Source organism: Macaca thibetana, chromosome 15 (assembly GCF_024542745.1).
Source record: "Macaca thibetana thibetana isolate TM-01 chromosome 15, ASM2454274v1, whole genome shotgun sequence".
Taxonomy (NCBI): Eukaryota; Metazoa; Chordata; class Mammalia; order Primates; family Cercopithecidae; genus Macaca; species Macaca thibetana.
The window spans coordinates 61,606,978-61,631,364 of NC_065592.1; the positions used below are offsets into that span (position 1 = coordinate 61,606,978).

At 43.3% G+C, this 24,387-nt stretch overlaps 1 protein-coding gene across 3 annotated transcripts in view; it reads left to right on the forward strand.

The window, feature by feature from the left end:
- SAXO1 (stabilizer of axonemal microtubules 1) overlaps positions 1 to 24,387 on the forward strand; it is a 107,965-nt gene that overhangs the window by 35,492 nt on the left and 48,086 nt on the right. The window contains exon 1 of one of the 3 annotated variants that reach the window (XM_050761333.1): positions 9,061 to 9,457. The exons of the other annotated variants lie outside the window; for them this stretch is intronic. The gene's annotated coding sequence lies outside the window, so the exon portion shown is untranslated. Of the gene's footprint in view, positions 1 to 9,060; positions 9,458 to 24,387 lie in introns of those variants that run through there. 3 annotated transcript variants of the gene reach the window in all.

A 24,387-nucleotide genomic window follows, 5' to 3' on the forward strand; every position in this document is an offset into this window, starting at 1 on the left:
TTAAGAATGTTGAATATTGGCCCCTTCTTCTGGCTTGTAGGGTTTCTGCAGAAACAGCTGCTGTTAGTCTGATGGGCTTCACTTTGTGGGTAACCCGACTTTTCTCTCTGGGTGCCCTTAACATTTTTTCCTTCATTTCAACCTTGGTCAATCTGACAATTATGTGTCTTGGGGTTGCTCTTCTTATGGAGTATCTTTGTGGCATTCTCTGTATTTCCTGAATTTGAATGTTGGCCTGCCTTGCTAGGTTGGGGAAGTTATCCTGGATATATCCTGAAGAGTGTTTTCTAACTTGGTTCCATTCTCCCCGTCACTTTCAGATACACCAATCAAACGTAGATTTGGTCTTTTCACATAGTCCCATATTTCTTGGAGGCTTTGTTCATTTCTTTTCACTCTTTTTTCTCTTATCTTGTCTTCTCACTTTATTTCATTAATTTGATCTTTAGTTGCTGATAATTCTTTCTTCTGCTTGATCGAATTGGCTATTGAGGCTTGTGTATGCTTCATGCAGTTCTCCTGTGGTTTTCAGCTCCACAAGGTCATTTAAGCTCTTCTCTATACAGGTTGTTCTACTTAATCATTCATCTAACCTTTTTTCAAAGTTTTTAGCTTCCTTGTGATGGGTTAGAACATGCTCCTTTAGATGGGAGAAGTTTGTTATTACTGACCTTCTGAAGCCTACTTCTGTCAACTCATCAAAGTCATTCTCCATCCAGTTTTGTTCCCTTGCTGGTGAGGAGTTGTATTCCTTTGGAGGAGAAGGGGCGTTCTGGTTTTTGGAATTTTCAGCCTTTCTGCTCTGGTTTCTCCCCATCTTAGTGGTTTTATCTACCTTTGGTCTTTGATGTTGGTGACCTACAGATGGGGTTTTGGTGTAGATGTCCTTTTTGTAGATGTTGATGCTATTCCTTTCTGTTTGTTTTCCTTCTAACAGACAGGCCCCTCAGCTGCAGGTCTGTTGGAGTTTGCTAGAGGTCCACTCCAGACCTTGTTCACCTAGGTGTCACCAGCGGAGGCTTCAGAACAGCAAATATTGCTGACTGATCCTTCCTGTGGAAGCTTCATCCCAGATGGGCACCTGCCTGTATGAGGTATCTGTCAGCCACTACTGGGAGGTGTCTCCCAGTCAGGCTACACGGGGATCAGGGACCCACTTGAGGAAGCAGTCTGTTTTCAGAGCTTGAATGCTATGCTGGGAGAACCACTGCTCTTTTCAGAACTATCAGGCAGGGATGTTTAAGTCTGTAGAAGCTGTCTGCTGCCTTTTGTTCAAATATGCCCTGTGCCCAGAGGTGGAATCTAGAGAGGAGTAGGCCTTGTCAAGCTGTGGTGGGCTCTGCCCAGTTTGAGCTTTCCTGCCTCTTTGTTTACACCATGAGCATAGAACTACCTACTCAAGCCTCAGCAATGGTGGATGCCCCTCCTCCCACCACGTTCCAGTATCCCAGGTCGATCTCAGACTGCTGTGCTAGCAGTGAGCAAGGCTCCGTGGGCATGGGACCTGTCAAGCCAGGCATGGGAGAGAATCTCGTGGTCTGCTGGTTGTGAAGACTGTGGGAAAAGCACAGTATTTGGGCAGGAGTGTATGGTTCCTCCAGGTACAGTCACTCATGGCTTCCCTTGGTAAGGAAAGGGGAATCCCCCGACCGCTTGTGCTCCCAGGTGAGGCAATGCCCCACCCTACTTTGGCTCGCCCTCCATAGACTGCACCCGCCATCCAACCAGTCCCAATGAGATGAACCAGGTAACTCATTTAGAAATGCAGAAATCACCCATCTTCTGCGTCAGTCTCACTGGGAGCTGCAGACCAGAGCTGCTCCTATTCAGCCATCTTGGAAGTGCCTCCTAAATTTGCCTAGTTTTTTTTTTTTTATTTAGGGTTATACATATGAGATCATGTCATTTGTGAACTGAGATAATTTTACCTCTTCCTTTCCAATTGGATGCCTTTTACTAGGTTTTTTTCTTGCCTCATTTCTCTGGCTAGAGCATTCAATACTATGTTGAATAGGAGTTGTATATGTGGGGATCCTTGTTTCTGATCTTAAGGAAAAAGTTTTCAGTTTTTCATCATTAAGTATGATGTCCACTGTGAGTTTTTCATCCATGCCTTTATTGTGTTATGACGTTTCTATTTCTAGTTTAGTGAGTGTTTTTTTTTAATCGAGAAAGGATGCTGAATTTTGTCAAATGCTTTTTTTTGTAGAGATGCATATTGAAGTACAGTCATGTGCTGCATAAGGACATTTTGTTTAACAAAAGACTGAATATATGATGATGGTTTTGTAAGATTTAATACTGTATTTTCACTGGCCTTTTGTATGCGTAGGTACATAATTGCCTACAGTAATCAGTGTAGTAACATGCTGTACAGGCTTACAGCCTAGGAGCAATAGGTTATACCATATAGCCTAGGTGTGTAGCAGGTTGCACCATGTAGGTTTGTGTAAGTCAACTCTGAGATGTTTGCACTGTGATAAAATTGCCCACTGATGCATTTCTCAGAATGTATCCCTGTCATTAAGTGGTGGATGGCTGTATGTAAGGATGATTTCTGGGACTGACTTTAAAATACTGCAGCAAAGAAGAAAAGGGGATTGATAAAGCAAGTGTGGCAAAATCTGGATAATTGTGAGGAATAGATGATACTTATTTGGGGATTCATTAAATGATTTCTACTTTTGAATATGTTTGGAAATTTATATAATAAAACCTTATTTATTTATTTAATTTTTATTTTTTTTCGAGACAGAGTCTCGCTCTGTTGCCCAGGCTGGAGTGCAGTGGCGTGATCTTGGCTCACTGCGAGCTCCGCCTCCCGGGTTCACGCCATTCTCCTGCCTCAGCCTCCCGAGTAGCTGGGACTACAGGTGCCCGCTACCACACCTGGCTAATTTTTTTGTCTTTTTAGTAGAGATAGGGTTTCACCATGTTAGCCAGGCTGGTCTCGATCTCCTGACCTCATGATCCACCTGCCTTGGCCTCCCAAAGTGCTGGGATTACAGGCGTGAGCCACCGTGCCCGGCCTATTTTATTTTATTTTAATTTATTTATTTTTTGAGATATAGTTTCACTCTTGTTGCCTAGGTTGGAGTGCAGTGGCATGGTCTTGGGTCACTGCAACCTCCGCCTCCTGGATTCAAGTGATTCTTCTGTCTCAGCCTCCCGAATAGCTGGGATTACAGGCATGCACCACCACTTCCAGCTAATTGTAGTTTTGGTAAGATGGGGTTTCACCATGTTGGCCAGGATGGTCTCAAACTCCTGACCTCAAGTGATCCTCCCGATGTGGCCTCCCAAAGTGCTGGGATTACAGGCGTGAGCCGCCACACCCAGCCTATGCAATAAAACTTTTGGAAAGGAAAAATATTATTAAAGTTCTCTATATTGTGTTCTTTTTATTTTCTTTATTTTTGTATTTGGTATGAATGTGTAGTAATTTCTAAACCTGAATTATTTGGGGGCACTTTGAAAAAACTGTAGATTCTGTGAGTAGATTCATCAGGCTTGGGGGTGGGACTTGGTCCCTGGAAGTGACTGGGATGCAGCCAGGTTTAGGAATTGTAAATAGGAGTAAGGCTTAAAAAAGGGAGTAGCAGCAGTATCCCTTGTGTTCTTTCTTGCAAGCCAGGAGAACATTCTTCTTTAGTGGGAGAGGAGCAGGGCTTGGAATCACAAATTCTACTTCAGACAGTAAGCCTAGGTGACCGTGGTTGGACAGATAACTTTTTAACCGCTTTGGGTTACTTCAGCCTTGGAAAAATTAGGAGGCTAACCTAAGACCACTGGAAAGCTCCCTGAGTTAATTATCGCACAAGCGAGACTGGCTGATGCCAGCTTTAGCCTGCGAGAGAGAGAGAGAGAGAGAGAGAGAGAGAGAGAGAGAGAGAGAGAGAGAGATACTGATCGCCAGAAAGGAGGGGATTAATATGGAATAATCCTGTGTACTTATAGAAGAGGATATTGGCATGTCTGCGTTGGGTTAAGTTTTTAGACAGGGAAATAATTAAAAATCCCCAAAGGTATTTTTGAGGGGGAGGAAAGGGAGGGAGAATCTTGCTTTATTAATTATTTTTGGTGCTTATTTATTTAAATAAGCATAAGTAGTAGAAGTGTGACATTTTATAGTTATTTTCTACATTGCAAAAAGAAAAACTCAGGCTCTTCTTGGATGGTCTAATGGAACCACAACCTTGACATACTTAATAAAGTTAAACATTGCGCAAGAAACTTTTCTTTTGAGGCCTTTAAGAATGTTCAAACATGTCTTGTTAGCTCACTAACAGGTCCAATTGGGATGTAGAGGAGATGCTGGTAGCGTGTCAGATCCTGAGTCCCCCAGGCACTGAGATTAGCCCCAGATTGCATCCTGGGGGTTAGTGTGGAACTGCTAATAGCTTTCAGTCTTTTACAGTCTAGAATTCAGAGGGAAAGGGATCTTAGGGACTCTGGGGGCAGGCCTTCCTTTCGTAGATGACAACTGAGGCCAGGAGAGGAGGACGATTTACCCGAGCAGAGTGCTCCTGCTGAGCCCAGGCGGTTTCCATTTCCCGGGGTCTCTGTTAGGATTGCAGCACCTTCAAAACATTTAACATACTTCCCTGCCGGAAGCCACATCCTTCAGTGGTGACACCCAGAGGCAGCCCTCTTGGTCTTTTGCTTGTTTTGGAAAGATGCAGCGTGACTGCTTTTATTGTTACAGCACTGGGTGGTCTGCCAGTGAGCACGTAGTATAAATAACAACTAATAAATAATTTTACAGCAGAAGTCCTAAATCTTTCCAGATAGTGCACTGGTGCATGGCTGTCAAATGCCAGACAGATCCTAAGAAAACAGTAACTTTAACCCATCCATCTTTTACGTACATGGCACATTGTTGTCATAAAATTTTCCTAAGGTTTTAGTGGCTTAAGGGAGAAAATGTACATGTGAAAACACATACACAAACACACCCACATATGCATAGCTACCCTTACTGGCGGCATGATTGCTTCCATTTTTAAACATGACCACTTGACACCTTTCTGAATTTTTCCTGTATTTTGGCTACAGTAACCTATTTTATTTTACAGCAGTAAATTTGAGCAGACGTGATATTTTTTGATAAAAGGATTCTCTAATGTTTTCATTCTGGGCCATACTTTCGCATTTGTTTTAGTGTCAGAAATGGTTAAGTTGATTTGGTTTAACTCATAGTGTAGGTTCGCCTTTCTTTTCAACCTCTGGAGAGCCAGGTACCTGAGTTCTGTGGTATCCAAGACCTCTGGCTTTTCAGCTGAGTTGGGGGTTAGGATTCTGGACTTACCCCTCCCTGGAATTTCCCAAGCCTTAGCTGCTTCTCTCGTAAATTGCGGATAATATTGATGGCACAGGGTGACTTTAAGGATTGAATATGGTACCTTACATAAGAACGCCCCAGCCTAGGGTCTCCATATGAAGGTCTTGATGAGTGTTGGTTCCCCTTGACTTCTGTGTTTTTACCTTATACCCCCTTTCTGTTGAAATCCTACCCACAGCAGAGCCTGTTCTCTCTTGAAGCCATCTGGAATGGAAATAAGCTGTGCTCCTCTGTATTTTCATAGTGCACTGTAACGTACCTCTCCTGTACAGTCTTTGATGTGATGTCTTTCACTCTGTTGATTACATGGGACATGTCTGCACCTTCTCACCCTCCAAGCTGGCTGAGCCATGAGAAGGAAAGCTGACTGAAGGCAGAGGCTGAGGCTGAGTCCTGTAGCTTCGGCAGGATTAGCACGGTGCTGGCCACATAGCAGGCATGATCGTGGATGAGCCCTCAACAGATGTGAGGTGTAATTGTTTAAAATGTTCTTAATGAGAACACATGGACACAGGAAGGGTAACAACATACACCGGGGCCTATCGGGGAGTAGGGGGCACGGGGATGGAGAGGATTAGGACAAATATCTAATGCATGTGGGGCTTAAAACCTAGATGACGTGTTGATAGGTGCAGCAGACCACTGTGGCACACATATACCTATATAACGTAACTGCACACTCTGCACATATATCCCAGAACTTAAAAAAAAAAATTGTTCTGGCTGGGCATGGTGGCTCACGCCTGTAATCTCAGCACTGTGCAAGGCCGAGGTTGGCGGATCACCTGAGGTTGGGAGTTCGAGACCAGCCTGACCAACATGGAGAAACCCCATCTCTACTAAAAATACAAAATTAGCTGGGTGTGGTGGTGCATGCCTGTAATCTTAGCTACTCTGGAGGCTGAGGCAGGAGAATTGCTTGAACCCTGGAGGCAGAGGCAGGAGAATTGCTTGAATCTGGGAGGTGGAGGTTGCGGTGAGCCGAGATTGCACCATTGCACTCCAGCGTGGGCAACAAGAGCTAAACTCCATCTAAAAAAAAAAAAAATTGCTCTTAAGTCATTAGAATATACATACTCATGAGATGGTAGCCATCTCCCTCATTCTTTCTGCTTCCAGTCTGCCCACGTCTGTCTCTAAACTCTGTCACTTGGAGGTCCTCTGCCCTTCACCTTGACTTCCCTGAGGAGGTGCCAGGTTTATAGAGTAGTGGTTAACTGCATGCAGCCTGACCACTTCCTAGCTGTGTGTTATGGATTGAATTGTACCCCCTCAAAAGATGTTGAAGTCCTAATGCTCCAGCCTCCAAATATGATCTTATTTGGTAAAGAGTCTTTACAGAGGTAGTTGAGGTAACATGAGCTCATTAGCGTGGGCCCTAGTCCAGCATGGGTAGCATCCTTATTAAAAGAGGAAATTTGGACACTGAGACAGACATGGACAGATGGAAGACAATGTGAAGACACGGAGAATCCCAGCTACAAGCCAAGGAACGCCTGAGCCTCTCAGAAGCTTGGAGCAAGGCATGGAACAGAATCTCCCCCACAGCCCTCACAGGAACTGACACCTTGATTATTGATTTCTAACCCCTAGAACTGTGAGCCAATAAACTTCGGGTTCAACCACCCAGTTTCTGGGACTTTGTTATGGCAGCCCTGGGAAAGTGATATGTAGTGGGGAGTAGGCAACTTTATAAATCTTTTCAGCCTTATTTTCCTTATCTGTAGAATGGGATGATGTGACAAATTGCACCTATCTCATTGGGGGGTTCTCAGGATTAAATCGTGCCTGGCATTTTGGGATAGATGTTAAAAAATAGCATTCATTCAATGTTATCATCCATAGACTCTGACTTCCTCATCCTGGATCGCTTTTAAACTTAGTAGTCTCTTGAGTTTTTACAGAAGCCTCTTCAGTCAGGTTTTGGTGGCCATAAGATCTCAAAATCTTAGTGTAAAACAGCATTCCCCCAAGTTTGTGGCACCAGGGAATGGTTTTGTGGAAGACAATTTTTTTGCGGACTGGTGAGTAGGGGCAGGAGATGGTTTGGGGATGATTCAAGTATATTGCGTTTATTGTGCACTTTTTTAATTTTAATTTTTTTATTATACTTTAAGTTCTAGGGTACATGTGTACAACGTGCAGGTTTGTTACATAGGTATACATGTGCCATGTTGGTTTGCTGCACCCATTAACTCATCATTTACATTAGGTATTTCTCCTAATGCTATCCCTCCCCATGCCCCCACTCCATGACAGGCCCCAGGGTGTGATGTTCCCCTCCCTGTGTCCAGGTGTTCTCATTGTTCAGTTCCCACCTATGAGTGAGAACATGCGGTGTTTGGTTTTCTGTCCTTGTGATGCTTTGCTCAGAGATACGGCTTCCAGCTTCATCCATGTCCTTGCAAAGGACATGAACTCATCCTTTTTTATGGCTGCATAGTATTCCATGGTGTATATGTGCCACATTTCCTTAATCCAGTCTATCATTGATGGACATTTGGGTTGGTTCCAAGTTGTTGCTATTGTGAATAGTGCCACAATAAACATACGTGTACATGTATCAGTCTTGCTCTGTTGCCCAGGCTGGAGGAATGTAGTACTGCAATCTTGGCTCACTACGACCTCTGCCTCCTAGGTTCAAGTGACTCTCCTGGCTCAGCCTCTGGAGTAGCTGGGATTACAGGCGTGCACCACCATGCATGGCTAATTTTTGTGTTTTTAGTAGAGACGGGGTTTCATCATGTTGGCCAGGCTGGTCTTGAACTCCTGACCTCAGGTGATCCACCTGCCTTGGCCTTCCAAAGTGCTAAGATTACAGGCGTGAGCCACCATGCCCCGCCTTGTGCACTTTAGTTTTACCATTATTACATTGTAATATATAATAATTATACAACTCACCATAATGTAGAATCAATGGGGAGCCCTGAGCTTGTTTTCCTGCAACAAGGTGGTCCCATCTAGGGATGATGGGAGACAGTGACAGATCATCAGGCATTAGATTCTCATAAGGAGCATGCAGCCTAGATCCCCTGCATGTGCAGTTCACTGATAGGGTTTGCACTCCTATGAAGCTGCTGATGTGATAAGAGGCAGAGCTCAGGTGGTAATGTGAGCAATGGGGAGTGACTGTAAATACAGAATAAACTTCACTTGCTTGCCTGCCGCTCACCTCCTGCTGTGCAGCCTGATTCCTAACAGGCTATGGATTGGTACTGGTCCATGGCCCAGGGGTTGGGGACCCCTGTTGTAAAGCAAATCATATTTGTCACCCAGACTTGAGTGTAGGGGTGCAAACATGGCTCACTGCAGCCTCAACCTCTGAGATTCAAGCAATTCTTCTACCTTGGTCTCCCAAAGTTCTGGGATTATAGGCATGAGCCACTGTGCCCTGCTAGGAATTTAGTTCTAATTAGGGGTTTAATTTCCTGACAAAGTGCTCAGCAACAAACAAGTCATATCTGTAAAATTGTCCCATTGTCATGAATTAATGTGTGTTGACTGGCTGAGCCCTGGTCTCTCTGGAGTTGCCATTTTAACTGGGAGCTTTTGTTAAACCCTTTGAATATATTGATTTTCTTGCTTTTAAATGCCTGTCATTATAGGCTATAGGAAGTAGGGTGTGGATTATTTGGTAGTTGTTAGGGGAAAAAAACGTCCATGGCTCCTGCTTGGTGTGTGCAGTGTAGGCAACACCGAAATCAAATGTGGCTTCAGCCTGCCACTGAGCATACCTATGTGGCATTGGGCCAATTGCTCAATCCTTTGGAACATCTGTTCTCTCTCCTTTGCAAAATAAAAGTGGCAATACCTGCCCAAGAGGCAGTTTTATGGTTCAAGTAAGATAACATAGGTAAGGAAACTCCTTTTTGATGTGGTGCATATTCAACAAAAGTTAATTCCTTTTCTCTCATCTCCCTCGTTCCTCAGTGGTTACAATCTGTAAGAGCAATGGCTGAAATGTTGGCCACTTCACTCATGATATTGAAGTTCCTTTTGGACAGGTAAAGAGCTTATGTCCCTCAGGTTGTACACCATGAAAAGCTGCCTGCCACCTACATGCTGAGAACCCACTTGGAGTGACACAGTTCGGATTAAAAACTTTATTTCCACATGGTCTGAAGTGAATTTGATGTATGACTTCTTAGCTCTTTTTGTGATTGTATAACTTATGAGTTGTTTATTATTATTATTATTTTTTAAAAAGCCTGAAAGTACGAAACATTTGAAGAATGAAGTATCACGAGATGGGTGTGTGTGTGTGTGTATGTGTGTGTGTGTGCGCGCGCGCGCGATAGCTAAAAAAGTAAATTTTCCTTTAGCTCATGCTCTGTATGAATTGGTCATCTGTATACATTAAATGTATATTTGTGAAGTTCTCTATGATAAATCTGCATTAGTAACTATGGCTATTTGAGCACTTGGGCTTCAGATAACATCAATATACCAAAAAAATTTCAAAGCTTTTTTGTAAACATCAATGCAGACAGTATTAATCTCTATATAAAACAGAACTTCAGTTTGAGCTTAATTGAATTAGTCACTTGGTATCAGATGTAGGAGACTGGTCTTCAGTTTCACTTAAAAGCAATAGGGAAGGAAAAGAAAGAGGCATCGAATGTTCTGCTTTGGCATCATTTTATTTGTTTTACTAATTTGCTAGTCTCAAAGCCATTCTCAGATGATGCCATTAAAAGGAGGTGGGATATTTGCCATTTTCCAAGTAATGACACATGCTAGGAGAGATCAGTCATACCCTATTTTGACCAATATAACTCATTCTATAACTTTTTTTGATCCCTTTAAAGTAAAATGATCTTATTTCTTATTAAAATAAAAAAGCATACATCCTATAGGGGAAAGGTCACAACACAGGGGTAGTTCCCAAAGGTTTTTATACTCCCCTCTGATTAATAATTATTTTCACAAACTGTGCTCAGGTACACCATGATTTGGGTTGCTGTGTGATCTGGAAGTCAATGTAAAGTGAATCATTATAAAGTGAATCATATTTTCCCATAGGAGTCCAGTTTTAATTAGGGGTTTTATTCTTGACAAAGTGCTCAGCATCATATAAATCATATATGTGGTTACTAATATAAAAGTAAAGATACTGCAATTTACATCACTGTAATAATTTAAAATAATAGCATTATACTCCTTGTTGCATACAATAGGCATGCATATAGTGCATACATTGATTATCCAAAGGGCCCAAGTGCTTTATAAAATATACATTCAACATATAAAATGCACAGCTTTGCCATGATTTAATGTATATGAAAGAACTTAATAAACTGTAGAATGCCATACAGATGTAAGTTGAAATTTTATTAGCCTTGTGCATATAGCTTAGCATAATACGTACATATAAAGACATTCCCGCATGTCTAATTGGGAACCCTTTTGCTCACCTTAGGATTTGGAAGGACATTTAGGGGTTTGGGTGACTCATAGCTCTGGATACCTAGGGAAATTTGAATGGATGCTTTTTGTTGTTAATATTTCTTTATTCTTGTATGTTCTGTTTCACAGCGTTTTCACTTGTTTCATTATGTAATCCTTTTCGAAGAGTAGGACACTGATGCTCACAGAGGATTCTGTGCTCTTTGTCACTGATAAATGCTTTTTTATTGCTGATACTCACTTTCTGAGTCACTTTGTGGCTAGGAAGTTGCAAAACTCAAACTAAAATCTGTGACTCCTCATTCTGTGCTTTTTCAAATAAGCCATAAGGGTCTGCTGTTTTCTCTGTAGTTAAGCAGATGCTAGTAAAATTATTTCAGGGATCTTAGAGTAGTGTTTAAAGAAGTTGGGATCACCCTTGAAGGGAACCATGACAAAGCCTGAAAATGTGGAGTCCTCATAGAAGACTTCGGTCTTCAGTTATGAATATGTAGAGAGGAAGAGCTGTTTGTTTTTTCTTTTTCTTTTCTTTTTTTTTTTTTTTTTTGAGACAGGGTCTCACTCTGTTGCCCTGGTTGTAGTGAGGTGGTGCCATCTCAGCTCACTGCAGCCTTAACCTCCCCGGCCCAAGCAATCCTTTCACCTCAGCCTTCCAAGTAGCTGGGACGACAGGCATGTGCCACCACGCCTAGCTAATTCGTTTTTTTTTGCAGAGGTGGAGTCTCCATCTGTTGCCCAGACTGGCCTTGAACTCCTGAGCTCAAGCAATCCTCCTGCATCAGCCTCCCAGAGTGCTGGGATTACAGGCATGGGCTACCATACCAGGCCCAAGGAAGAGACTTGAGTTTTTGCTCTTGTTTACCCACACTCTTGCCCTCATAATATTACTGAATACAGGAAGTCACAGGAGGCTGAGCAGGTGGACTACCTGAGGAAATCACGTGGAAAGGAAAAACTGGATCGTATTTCCTTGCCTTAGCATATTAGTAAAGTAATACTAGTCTATGCTGCAGTCGCAAATAAACTCTGAAATCTCAGTTATAATGAAGATTTATTAATCATGCAAAATCAAAGGCTCTCTTTGTGCCATGACTACGTGATCAGCACTGTTGCTATCCTGCAGTTCTGTCATCTTGGAGTTTGTTCTTGGAGTATGAGGAAGAGGGAGAGAAAACATGTGACTCTCCCTGGGTGAAGGGGTGTGATCTGAAGTCTCCCAGTTCTTCTGTGTGCTGAGATAATTGGCTTCTATAGCAATGAAATCATGACAGTGTCTCCGGTAACATCCTTGTTAATCACTTGAGAGGACTGTGCCTGACAATCACCTTGCTGGTTTTTTGTTTATTTAATAAACATTCATGGAATGCTTGTGTGCAAAGCATTGGGTTGAAAAGTTGATTCGATGCAGCAATTTGTTCCAAGGAATCACCTGAATTGTGTTGTATATTAACCATAATTTCTTTATTTGGGACATGGCTAGCCCACATGAAGTCTTTGTGCAAATTGGAAACAGGCATCCCTTCCTCAATACATTTTACTTCCATTTGTCAGAAAATTGTCATGCTGATTTTATTAAAAGAATGCCCTTTGCTGTTGTCCCTTGAAACATTGTCAAAATAAATATACAACCTAACAATGTATTTGAAGTGAGCAGTGCCCTCTTAGATGTGTCACTCTTGTGCAGTATACAACCTGCACAACTGTGTGTGACACCCTTTGCCCCCTTGCTTCCTACTATTGAATCTTTCTGGAATTTTGTAGATATTTTCAGGTAAACTTTATTTTCAGTCTTCGTAGATGTAGTGAGGCACCTTTCTTCTTTTTTTTTTTTTTTTTGGAAAAGACTACTTGAGTTCTGTTATGCTACAGGAAAAATGTCACTTCTTTTCATAGGATCAAATTCCCATTTTATTTGCTGTGGCAAATACTATCATTCATCTTAAACCTGGTTTGTTTTAAAGTTGTGTCTACCTTCCTCCATTGGTCTCTCTGTTCTTTGACCATTTACTACATTTTGAAAATATAGAGTTATCCTGTTACAATAGTTTCATTTTATTAAAAAAACTTTTACTCAAATAGGACCTTAATGGAATATTCTAACAGTGATAAATTCCTGCCCAGGGGCTAAAACATTTTGACATTATTAAGAAAAAAAGTTTTTCTGTTTGTCTGTATATGAAAGAGACCAACCCAACAGGCTGTGCCATTATTTATTAAATGAATAAATGAATGGACACATTGTAAGGGATATGTAGTAGTAGCTGTAAATGAATTGCTTTTTTTTTTTTTTAAATCTGTGTTATGATTGCATATTATCACAGAAAGACCCAAAGCTAGAAAAGCCCATTAGTATTTCTTTGAGTTAAGGATCTCTGCTAAGAATGAAAGTACAATCATGTGTGAGGAAAGGATAGTATATTTAAAAGAATTCCAGGCCTGGTCTAATTGTGCTTTGATTACTGTCTCTAGGGAGTAATTCTTACTTCTTGGTAGGAAACCATGAGCAAGTCTGACCATTTGGTTTTGTGAAAATAAACTTCGTTTAATTTATTGACACGTTAGACATACCTGCCAAATTTTCTCATGCTTTTTCCCTGACATGTGTCTTGCCTGATGGAGTCACTGTAATGCAGTCGATGTGTTTTTAAAGAAATTATGTTTTGCTAAGGAATGTATCAAAATTGTTAAACCATGTTGCACCTTGTTCTCATTAGTCTTTGGAATGCAGCTGCCGGAACAGAAAGGGCAGGGGAGGCGGAGTGGTGGCTCTGCGTGCTCTCACCTCCTTTCCTTGCAGAGGCCCTTGGGCTCCATCGTGAGGTGCTGGGTCTCTGCCCGTCCTCGAGCAGCTTTGCCAGGAGAGTACAGTCGAGGAGCCCTGTAACTCCAGTCCATTGCTGTTCTATTTAGAAAAGCCAACAAAAAAATGGCTTTCACCTCTGTGTACAACCTAGCTAGCTCCGATTGCTACACTGTGTGTAGAGGCGTATCTTGTTTTACTGTGCTGTGCTTTATCGCACTTTGCAGATACTGTGTTTTTTTAATGTAGGTTTGTGGTAACCCTGTGTTGAATTCTGTCTGCTGTTTCTCCAACACCATGTGCTCACTTTATGTCTCTGTCACATATTGCTAATTCTCACAATATTTCAAGCTTTTTAATTGTTATGTCTGTTATGGTGATCTGTGATCAGTAACCTTTGATGTTACTGTTTTAATTCTTTTAGGGTGCCATGAACCATGCCCATATAAGACAGCAAACAGCTGATAAATATGTGTGTGTTCTGACTACTCCACCAACCGGCCATTCTCGGATCTCTCTCCCTCTCCTTGGGCCTCCCTATTCATTGAGACACAATATTGAAATTAGGGCAATTAATAACAATATAGTGGTCTCTAAGTGCTCATGTGAAAGGAGGAGTCGCACCTCTATCACTTTAAATCAAAGCTCGAAACAGTTAAGCTTAGTTAAAGGCATATTGAAAGGCAAGACAGGCTGAAAGCTAGGCCTCTTATGCCAAACAGCCAAGTCGTGAATGCAAAGGAAAAGTTCTTGAAAGAAATTCAAAGTGCTACTCCAGTGAAGGCACGAATGATAAGAAAGCAAACAGCCTTATCGCTGATACGGAGAAAGTTTTAGCAGCTACAACATTCCCTTAAGCGAAAGCCTAACACCCGGAGCAAGGCCCTAACTCTTTTCAGTTCTGTGAAGGCTGAAAGAGGTGAGGATTGATTCGTGGAGTGGGGATTCGTGGGAGTGGGGTCAAAATATCAACATTAACAGGAATTTGGAAGAAGTTGATTTCAACCCTCATGGATGACTTTGAGGGCTCTGAGACTTCAGTAGAGGAAGTCACTGCAGTTGTGCTGGTAATAGCAAGAGAACTAGAATTAGAAGTGGACCCTGAAGACATGAATAAATTACTGCAATCTCATGATAAAACTTGAATGGATGAGGAGTTACTTCTTATGGATGAGCAAAGAGTGGTTTCTTGAGATGGAATCTACTTCTGGTGAAAGCAGTGAACATTGTTGAAGTAACAAAGGATTTAGAATATTATAAAAACTTTTTGGTATGGTTTGGCTCTGTGTCCCCACCCAAATCTAATCTTGAATTATAATCCCTACATGTCGAGGAAGGGATCTGGTGGGAGGTAATTGGATCATGGGGTGGTCTCCCCTATGCTGTTCTCATGATAGTGAGTGACTTCTCACAAGATCTGATGCTTTAAAAGTGTTTGGCAGTTACCGCCTTGCTCTGTCTCCTGCTGCCACGTAAGACATTCCTTGCTTCCCCTTCACCTTCTGCCATGATTTTAAGTTTCCTGTGGCCTCCCCAGCCATTGCAGAACTGTGTGTCAATTAAACCTCTCTAGGTTATAAATTACCCAGTCTCAGGTAGTTCTTTATAGCAGTGTATAAATGGACTAATACACTTAGTATTTTTGCTCCTTTTTTTTTTTTTTAATCTCCTTTTTTCATCCTTGAATAACCTCTCTGCTAATGGTCCATCTGGCTAACTCTACTCAGCCCAAGTGTCACCTCATCTTTGAAGCCTTTCCTGATTTCCTCTGCTGATTTAGGTGCCCAGCATCCTTAGTGCTCACACTGAGCTTGATAAAATACATCTATCAAAACAATTACCTTGTAGCATAAATACTCATTTCTCCTGATTGGACTCTGAAGTCTGAGACTGTAGCTTTTAGTTTGTATCTCCATAAATGATCACAGGCTTGCTATATAGAAATTCAATGAATGAATTAAGGTAAGATTTCCAAGGTATTTTGCTCAGCAAGTCTTCAAAAGCCGTTATATTCAAAAGCAGACGTTTCTACATCCAGTGAGTTAACATAGGTGAATGTAATGGCTTTGGTAAAGAAGTTATCTGAGTGAAAAACTAATTGAGTAGTTCGGTCAGCCTCAGCTTATTGCTCTCCCTCCCAACTGACATTATATACAAAGTCACCAGAAGGAAAGGTCTGCTCAGAGTAACCCTTCTGCCATGGTGACTCTGTTGGAAGTCATCCAGTGACACAAGACCCTGGAGGCAGCAGCTCTTATCCCTGGCTCTTTCATTTTGTGTGTATCATTGTAGTTTGCAGAGCTTTTCCTAGGAGACTGGTTGCCTGCCCTGATGTGTCAGAGCTCCTGGCGGAGCCCCAGATTCGGGCTCCCTTGTACACCTTCTCTGGGGATTGAATTTTATTACCCAATAAAAATTGCCACGGAATTCCAAGAAATGTGACATTGAAATTCATCAGGCTGTTTTATCGTGTGATGTTTTCTTGTCTTGGTGCCTGGGACTAATGGCCAATGGGTTTGCATTATCTCTAAATTTGGGGGCAACTGTATCTTCATTGGTTGGAATCTTAGTATTGAGGATTGTGGCAGGTTTTGGCTGAGCTGGGTGGAGGGGCTGTGCGTTCTTACCCTGCAGGTCACTCTGGTGAGTGAAGATCTAAGGTTCTCAGAATGGAGGGAGAACATGGAGTGAAGCATGTAAGGGGCTGTCAAGGGTACTGGTTGCTCTTGTGTGGTCTGGGAGGCCTAGAGAGCGAGGAGTCTGTGCTGGGATGGGGTTTTCTTCATTCTCTTGTGTCAGGGTCTGGCTCACCCAGGCTGCAAGAGCCAAATGCCTTTAAACTTGAGTGTGGCAAGATGTAGAGGAAAAGGGTTTTGGAGTTGGGTAGAGCTGAATTGGAATTTTGGTTCTGGCACTTCCTGTGGGACCATGGGCAAATTGCTGAGCCCCTCTGTTTAGGTTTTTTTTTTTTTTTCCACTTGTGAGGTAGGACTCCTGATCCCTGTGGGCCTGCTGTGAGGATGCAAAGTGAGAGCATTTTGGCAGAACTCCTGGCACATTCCAGGCCCTCAGGAGTTATCACCCCCTTTTGTGAATGTCTGTTCTAACAGTATATTAGAAAGATACAGAGGCACAGAAAGGGAGAGTGGATTTTTGTTTCTGCATGCTGGCTTAGTGAAGTGGCCAAAATCACTAATATGACATTGATGTCGTGAGGGCTCTGAGCTCTGTGTGAGGGGCTTTAGCCTGGCCTCTTAACCAGAGGATCTGCTCAGGGGGCCCCTCTGGAAAAGGGGGTAAGGGTCAGGAGGAAGCCTGAGTTCTAGTGTTTGCTTTGCCACCAACCACAAGTATGACCTTAGATAAATCACTTGCCTCAGTTTCCAGACCTGTTTGGAAATTGGTGTGGACCAGCTTTGAAATTTAATAGACATGAAAGTATTGTTATGAGACTATTAGAAAGTATTTTATAACTAAGAGTGGGGGTGGGTAGGGGCTTTCTCTTCCTTTCTTTCCCTCCTTTCCCTTCTTTCCATTAACAAGGTATTTAATTATCACAATCACAAAGAAATAACCTAGAAGCACTACTGTTAAAGTGATTTCCTGTAGAGGTCTTCAGATTTATTTCCAGAGGTTCCTAGGAAAGACTTTGAAGTTGGTTTAACACTTTACACCTGCTTTGCTGTCAGGTATTGGGCTAGCAGCTGGTCAGATTTGAATTTCAAAAGTCCATGAGTCAATTTATTCCTTAGCTCTTAGATAATGCTCTACCAGGATAAGCACATTTTAAAGGTGAAAATCTCCCTTTATGTAAAAATTGAAAAAATGCAGATGGGAAAGAATGGAAGGTAATATACTAAGATGTTAACTGATGGATGAGTGGTGAGGGTTCTGGATGAGTTTTTATTTTCCTTATACCCTTCTGTGCTTTCCAGGCTTTTTTTTCTTTTCTTTTTTTTTCCAGTTTTTAAAAAATATGCCCCTCCTCCCACACAGCAAATGTAGTGCTATTATTTAATATTATAAGAAATACAGGATTTAAAAAGTTTGTGACTTGCCCGGAAACTAAAGAGAGCTAGTATATCTGAAAAATCCCAGAAGGCAGACAGGGCCCAGCCAGTCTGAAACGTTTCTTTACAGGGCACCCCCCCCTCCCCCTCTGAAACCCCCAAGGTTTCCCCCCCCCCCCCCCCCCCTCCCCCTCTCCAGCCCCTGGTGCACAAGAAAAACCCCCTCCTCCCCTCCCCCCCCCTCCTCCCCCCCCCCCTCCCCCCCCTCCCCCCCCCCCCCCCCCTCCCCCCCCCTCCCCCTCCCCCTCCCCCCCCCCCCCCCCTCCCCCCCCCCCCCTCCCCCCCCCCCCCCCCCCCCCCCCCCCCCCCCCCCCCCCCCCCCCCCCCTCCCCCCTCCCCCCCCCCCCCCCCCCCCCCCCCCTCCCCCCCCCCCCCCCCCTCCCCCTCCTCCCCCCTCCCCCCCCCCCTCCCCCCCCCCCCCCCTCCTCCTCCCCCCCCCCCCCCCCCCCCCCCCCTCCCCCCCTCCCCCTCCTCCTCCCCCCTCCCCCTCCTCCTCCCCCCCCCCCCCCTCCTCCTCCCCCCCTCCCCCCTCCTCCCCCCCCTCCCCCTCCCCCTCCTCCCCCCCCCCCCCTCCCCCCCTCCCCCCCCCCCCCCCCCCCCCCCTCCTCCTCCCCCACCTCCCCCGCTCTGCTGCTCAGAGCTGGGACAAAACATTCTCCTTCTGGCAAGGCCTTCCTTATGAAGGAAGTCACATACCAGTTTTGGTGAGTCTGGAGGATTAATGAGCTGCTAAAACTCAACTTCTTCATCTCCTGAAGCTTCCTTTCAAACTACAGATTCCAAATATGACCTACCACAGCCATCTGCCACCTCCCAGTACACTTCTGATTTGTGTGCTTCAACACACACTTCCAAGCAGCGCCCGAATTCCTACCGTGGAGTCTGGGAGTTTGTCAAAAGGTGCCAGAAACAGAGCTTTATGAATGAGCTCAGCGGTCTCACAGCGTGAAAATGACTCTAGAATAACCTAGGTTTCAGGCCTCTGCCTAAATTCAGCTTTTTAATTATTCTAATTTGTTAATCATGAAGAATAAACACTTGAGCAAGTCAGCATGTTCAAGAACCTGAGCTCCTTTCCTTTCTCAAGTAGACTCCCTTTCTAAACACCCCATTTCAGAAAGTTATACCACCAGGCTGTGTTTCCCTTCCTTTCACTCGCCCAGTACAGTCTATCACTAAGTCCTGGTGAAATGTCTCTTTATTTTCTCTTTTTCACACTTTAGTGTAGGCCTTCATCATCTCATAGCCAGACAACTGTCATTGGTTTCTCCACTTCTAGACTCTTTAAAAAAAAAAAAAAAAAAAAAAAAAAAAAAAAGAAAAATGAGGTCTCTCTCTTTTGCCCAGGCTGTAGTGCAATCATAGCTTACTGCAGCCTCGAACATCTAGGCTCAAGCCATCCTCCTGCCTCTGTCTCCCTAGTAGCTGGGATTATAGATATGGGCCACTCTGCTGGCTCCAGTTCTATGCTGTTATCCTCTCAGCCCATGCATTCTTGCTGGAATAGTCTCCTTGGAAAATAGGGCTGGTCAGATCACTCCCAATCCAGAGTCTGAAGTCAGCAGCTGAGTCAGCCCTTCCTGGTGTGATTTTTCAGCCTCATGCATATCCCCAGGCCAAAGGCTCTGGACTGTCCCACCAAGTGCCCCCTGCCTTCTCCAAACTGAGCCTTTGCTCAAATCCCTGTCTTTGCACAGATACCTACATTCACCATTGTCCAGTCATGCCTGAGGTGTAAAATCTGACCATTCTCAGCTCTGGTGAAATTTCCTCACAAAGGCTGAGTTTATTACACATTTTCCTATCCTCACATGAAAACAAGTATGTCCTTATTTCCTTCCTTTGAGGTCCACTTAGCATGCTATGGAATTCTTCCACTTATTTTAGTAGTATATTTAACGATTTATATAATAATCTGCTCAGTTAATCGGGAAATCTATTTGTCGGGAGAGGCTGCAAGTCTATCTCGTTCTTGGGTTTTTTCATATTGTCTAGCCTAGTGCTTTGGACCTATAGTTGCTGTATATAATTGAATAGTAGACATTCAAACATGACTTTCAATGAGGTACTAGAATAGGTTCAATGTATATAATCTAAGTTTTCTTACCTTTATTTGTGAAGAGTAAAAGCAAAAATTTGATGTTATCCCATTTTAGTAGAGTGTTCTGAAATACTCCTTTGCAGCTACTAAGATGCTGAGGCCTTGGAGTCTCTTATTTTTCAACTGGAGTAAACTTTCTTTGAAAAGAGAGTAACTTCAGGTCCATGAGAAAGTGGGAGCCCATGAAGAGTTGGGGATGTATAGGGTTTTGGTGTCTGCTCAACATGGGGTTAGATCTTGGCTCTTGAGCAGATTTTTTGACTTCTCTGACAGGACTCAGGTTCTCCATCTGCAAACTGTTGATAATATCTGCCTAAGTTATTTTGCAAATTTTGGATGATGGATGTATGCGTCTAGAACAGTGCCTGTTGCACAGTGGGCATGCCAAAAATGCAATAATGGGCAATTATTTTCATAGCCCTTCCACAGGGTTCAGTTAGAAAGTGGGGCATCTGCAAGTGCAGCTGCAGACTGAAAACTAACCTTATTTCAAAAGCTCACCTTGCACAATGGTTCTTATTAAAATGTGAGATTGTTTATAAAGCAGAAGATTACTTGACAGCTGACCCTGAAAATGGAGTTTGAGCTCAGGCAGGAAGGGCCAGATGTGCTGTGCTATTCCAAGCTGGGCATCTCCTCCCCAGCAGGTGAGCTCTTCAGGCCAGAATAGGCAGATGTTTGGTTTTCTGGGGTGAGAAGGCAGGACAAGGTCCTGTTTGCTCTTTCACAATGTGAGTGGCTGTGAAAGGTTGAGCTTTGGGAAGCTTGCTAGGAGCTGTCACACGTGCATGGCTTTGAAATGCGGCCTTAAAACAAATTCATCACTCTCATTGCATTTCCATTGTGGGGTTGGGGGTGGATCCAAGAAAGGATCGGAGAAGAGAATTTGGTCAATTGGAGAGCTGGCAGTTGAGAACATACTATGACCAGGTACTGCTTTTGAGTGCTAGGGGCAATGAGGGGAATGGTGACACAGAATTTAATGATAAGATCTAGTTCCACCTGAGTCTAGAACAATCGTTTTTGACTTTTTCGTGTTTTTCCTCTTTCTTTTTTTTGGCAGGGTCTCATTCTCTTACCCAGGCTGAAGTGCAGTGGCATGATCTAGGCCCACTGCAACCTCCGCCTCCTGGGTTCAAGCAATTCTGCCACCTCAGCCCTCCCGAGTAGCTGGCATTACAGGCACGCTCCATCATGCCAAGTAAATTTTTGTATTTTTTGGTAGAGACAGGGTTTTGCCGTGTTGCCCAGGGTGGTCTGGAGCTCCCAACTTTGAGTGATCCACTGCCATGGCCTCTCAAAGTGCTGGAATTTACAGCCGTGAGCCACCACGCCTGCAGTTGTGGACTTTCTCTGAGGAAAACGTGTACATACACATGCCATTTTACATACAATTCCAAGAGGCTCATGGGTCCCCTGAAGTTCAAGGAACCCAAGTTAAGAATCCTTTATTTAGTAATTAAAATCTAGTGGAAAACATAAACATGAACTTTAGATTCAGAAACACTTCAAGTTTGTGTTCCACCCCTTACCAGCTGTGTATCTCTTTTTCTTTTTCTTTTTCTTTTTTTTTTTTTTTTGAGATGGAGTCTTGCTTTGTTGCCCAGACTGGAGTGCAGTGGCACAATCTTGGCTCACTGCAAACTCTGCCTCCTGGGTTCACACCATTCTCCTGCCTCAGCCTCCCGCGTAGCTGGGACTACAGGCACCCGCCACCATGCCCGGCTAAATTTTTTTGTATTTTTAGTAGGGAAGGGGTTTCACCGTGTTAGCCATGATGGTCTTGATCTCCTGACCTCGTGATCCGCCCGCCTCAACCTCCCAAAGTGCTGGGATTACAGGTGTGAGCCACCATGCCCGGCCCAGCTGTGTATCTCACTGAATGAAAGATCTTGGATGATTTAAGTTCTGTAAGCCTTAGACAGACACCTCCTATGGTAGCTGAGAATAATAGCAGCAGCATCTGATGGGGTTGTAATGAAGACGAAATAAGTTAATAAGGAAAAAAGCCATTATTAGCAGTATGCCCAGCATATGGTAAATGATCTACACGTGGTAATAAAATTATTACTAGTGAGCCTGCTATAAGGGAGACACTAAAGTATGGCAGTAATTCCTATTGGCATCTGAGAAGAAAGTGTGAACCACAGTTTTCAGTTGAGGTTTTGTATGTGAAAGAATTGTGGAAATCAGCATGGTGGGGGTTTCTGTTACAGGCAACAAATTTATTATAACTGTCTCATGCCAGTTTATAAAAGAAGGCAACCACAGCAGGATTCCATAGGGATGTTTCAGTGGTTATATAGTCCACGAAGATGACCTCATTGGATGGAATAAATCTCTCTCAGTGACAGCTAAATACTGAGCTATAATTCATTAGCAATAATGAAGAAAAAGGATAAGATGATGATGATAACAGCCATGAGCTAGTGAGGCTTTTCATGTGCCAGGCATTGTGCTAAGTGCTTCACATTTGTTTTGGTTTGTGGTTTTGTGGGGTCCTTCCTGATGAAGCTTGAGGACTTTGACTTGGTGTAGCTGGAGGACAGCAGGCTGTGTGCACACGTGTGCATGTGTGCACTAGCTAAACCAGTTTCTTATCAGCTTTCACTCATTTGACTGCTTTTGGAGCCATGACTTTTAACATTTTGGAATGTCCTCATTGGAAAATGTAAGTTTATCATGCAACGTGTAAGATTACAACCACAAGACTCAGGAAAGCGTCCCTGAGCTTGGGGGAGAGTTACAATTAACCTCGTAAAGAGTGCGGATGAAAGTCTTTCCCATAGTTACAATCAAAGACACTTTAGGCCACTCTTTCCCCAGAGGAATAGTTGCTTTTTATGGCATGTTTTAAAGTTTTATTTCAAAAACAGTCAGCATCTTAAAGCAGAATGCTGTATGCACCCCAGGACTTCACTTACAATGTGTTTTTAGTTTTCTCAATCATATTACCAAGTTTCTGGCCACGACATGAGCTGCTACCCTCACAGACCTGCACGCAGAAGGATTTAGCCTGACTTGCTTGTGCTTGTAGCAAGAGCTCGCTTCCAGATCTCTCTGCTATTTTCTGCTGAGAGGGAAGTTAGGAGTCGGCATTATTATGTTAGAAAAGACCACCTTTTCCAGCCCTCACATTTTTCAGTCCTAGAGAAGAGATGAACCCCAGTTCCATGCAGTTCTTTCTACTCTTAGTACTCAACTGCTCCTCAAACCCAAGAGAACAATTTTTTTGCCCATAACCTGGCTTAGAGTGCTTCCTAATTATGTCATATGTGTGCACACATGGGCATATCTATGTGTTTTAACTTAAATATTGGAATGTTATGTTTTTTCCTAAGACATAGGCACTGTGACTGGATTACCTTTGGATGATAATCTTTCAGTGAGCACCTAAGTATGGCAGGGAAAGATAAGTAGTCTAGTAGCGCCAAGGTGCTGAAGTACTGCTGTGTTAGTTCGCAACTGTGTTTGCGTGGAGTTTCAGGGTGAGTGAAACTTAACATCTCTCTTGGTCTGTCTGCTCCACTTGAGCTGCAGTTCTTTCTTTTGGGTCTCACTTTTCCCTCAGCACAATTTTCAGCTTCTGCTGGGCCTTGGGTTTTCTTGTTCAAAGAATGTTTTATGTGCTCCCTCCACCATAATATGTGCTCTGATAATGGCTAGAGAAAAGCATGGGGTTTGAACCAAATCTGACTTTGTATGGTCTCATTTATGCAGTGTATGTATAAATTTGTATGCTGTCATTTGTACAATGCATAGGACTGCTGTGGAGGCCTTCTCACTTGTCACTATGCCTAGAGTTTATCCTTTGATCCATTGACACTGATGTCAGGGTCTAGCTTTGTTACACAAGTGCAAATCATACCTGCCACCTGTTAAAAATCCTCTAAACCTCCTCATTGCCTGGAGTAGGGAGGGCAAATGATTCAATTTCAGGTGCCAATTGGCAGGGGTGTCTGAAGTTTGTGCTCTCTGAAGTGCATAAAGTGCTATGATAGACATGTCTGATATATGTGCAGAGTGGTAGTAGCAGCAGGTGTGCCACCTCATCACTAAGAGGACAAGGTCTGAACTTCTAAGCATGGTCCATAAGACTCTTCTTGATCTGGTTTCTGTCTACCTGTCCAGAACTATTTATCCTTCCCCAGCCTGCACCCTCCCCGCTTCCCCAGCACCCGTGCTGTCACTCCAGCATGGCTTTGCATCTGCCCAACTTCCACTGGAAATCTCTTGCCTGTTGTTTCTCCATGGCTGCCTCATCCTTCAACACCTGATTCAAGTATTACTGCCTTTGAAGCCTCCCCACTTTTTTGCTCCTTAGCCACACCTACACGGTCATGATGATGCCAACCTTGATCATATGGTCAAGGTTGAGGGTCTGCCAGATTTCTCCACTGTAAAATCACCATGTTCCCTTTGTATCTTATTATGATGGAGAGAGATTCTGATATTATACCAATATCCTGTTTCTTACCAAAACTTTACCCATCAGCCTTAGCATCCATCCATGGTTGAATGAATCCACCTGAATCTACCACTGTCACCACCATGGTTGCCAAATGGTGATGGCTTATTTTAATCATTTCTTCTACATTTTTTATTTGGCATTCTGTAAGAAAGAGCTTTCTCTTCTCCCCCATTTATACATGTGTATATATATACGTAT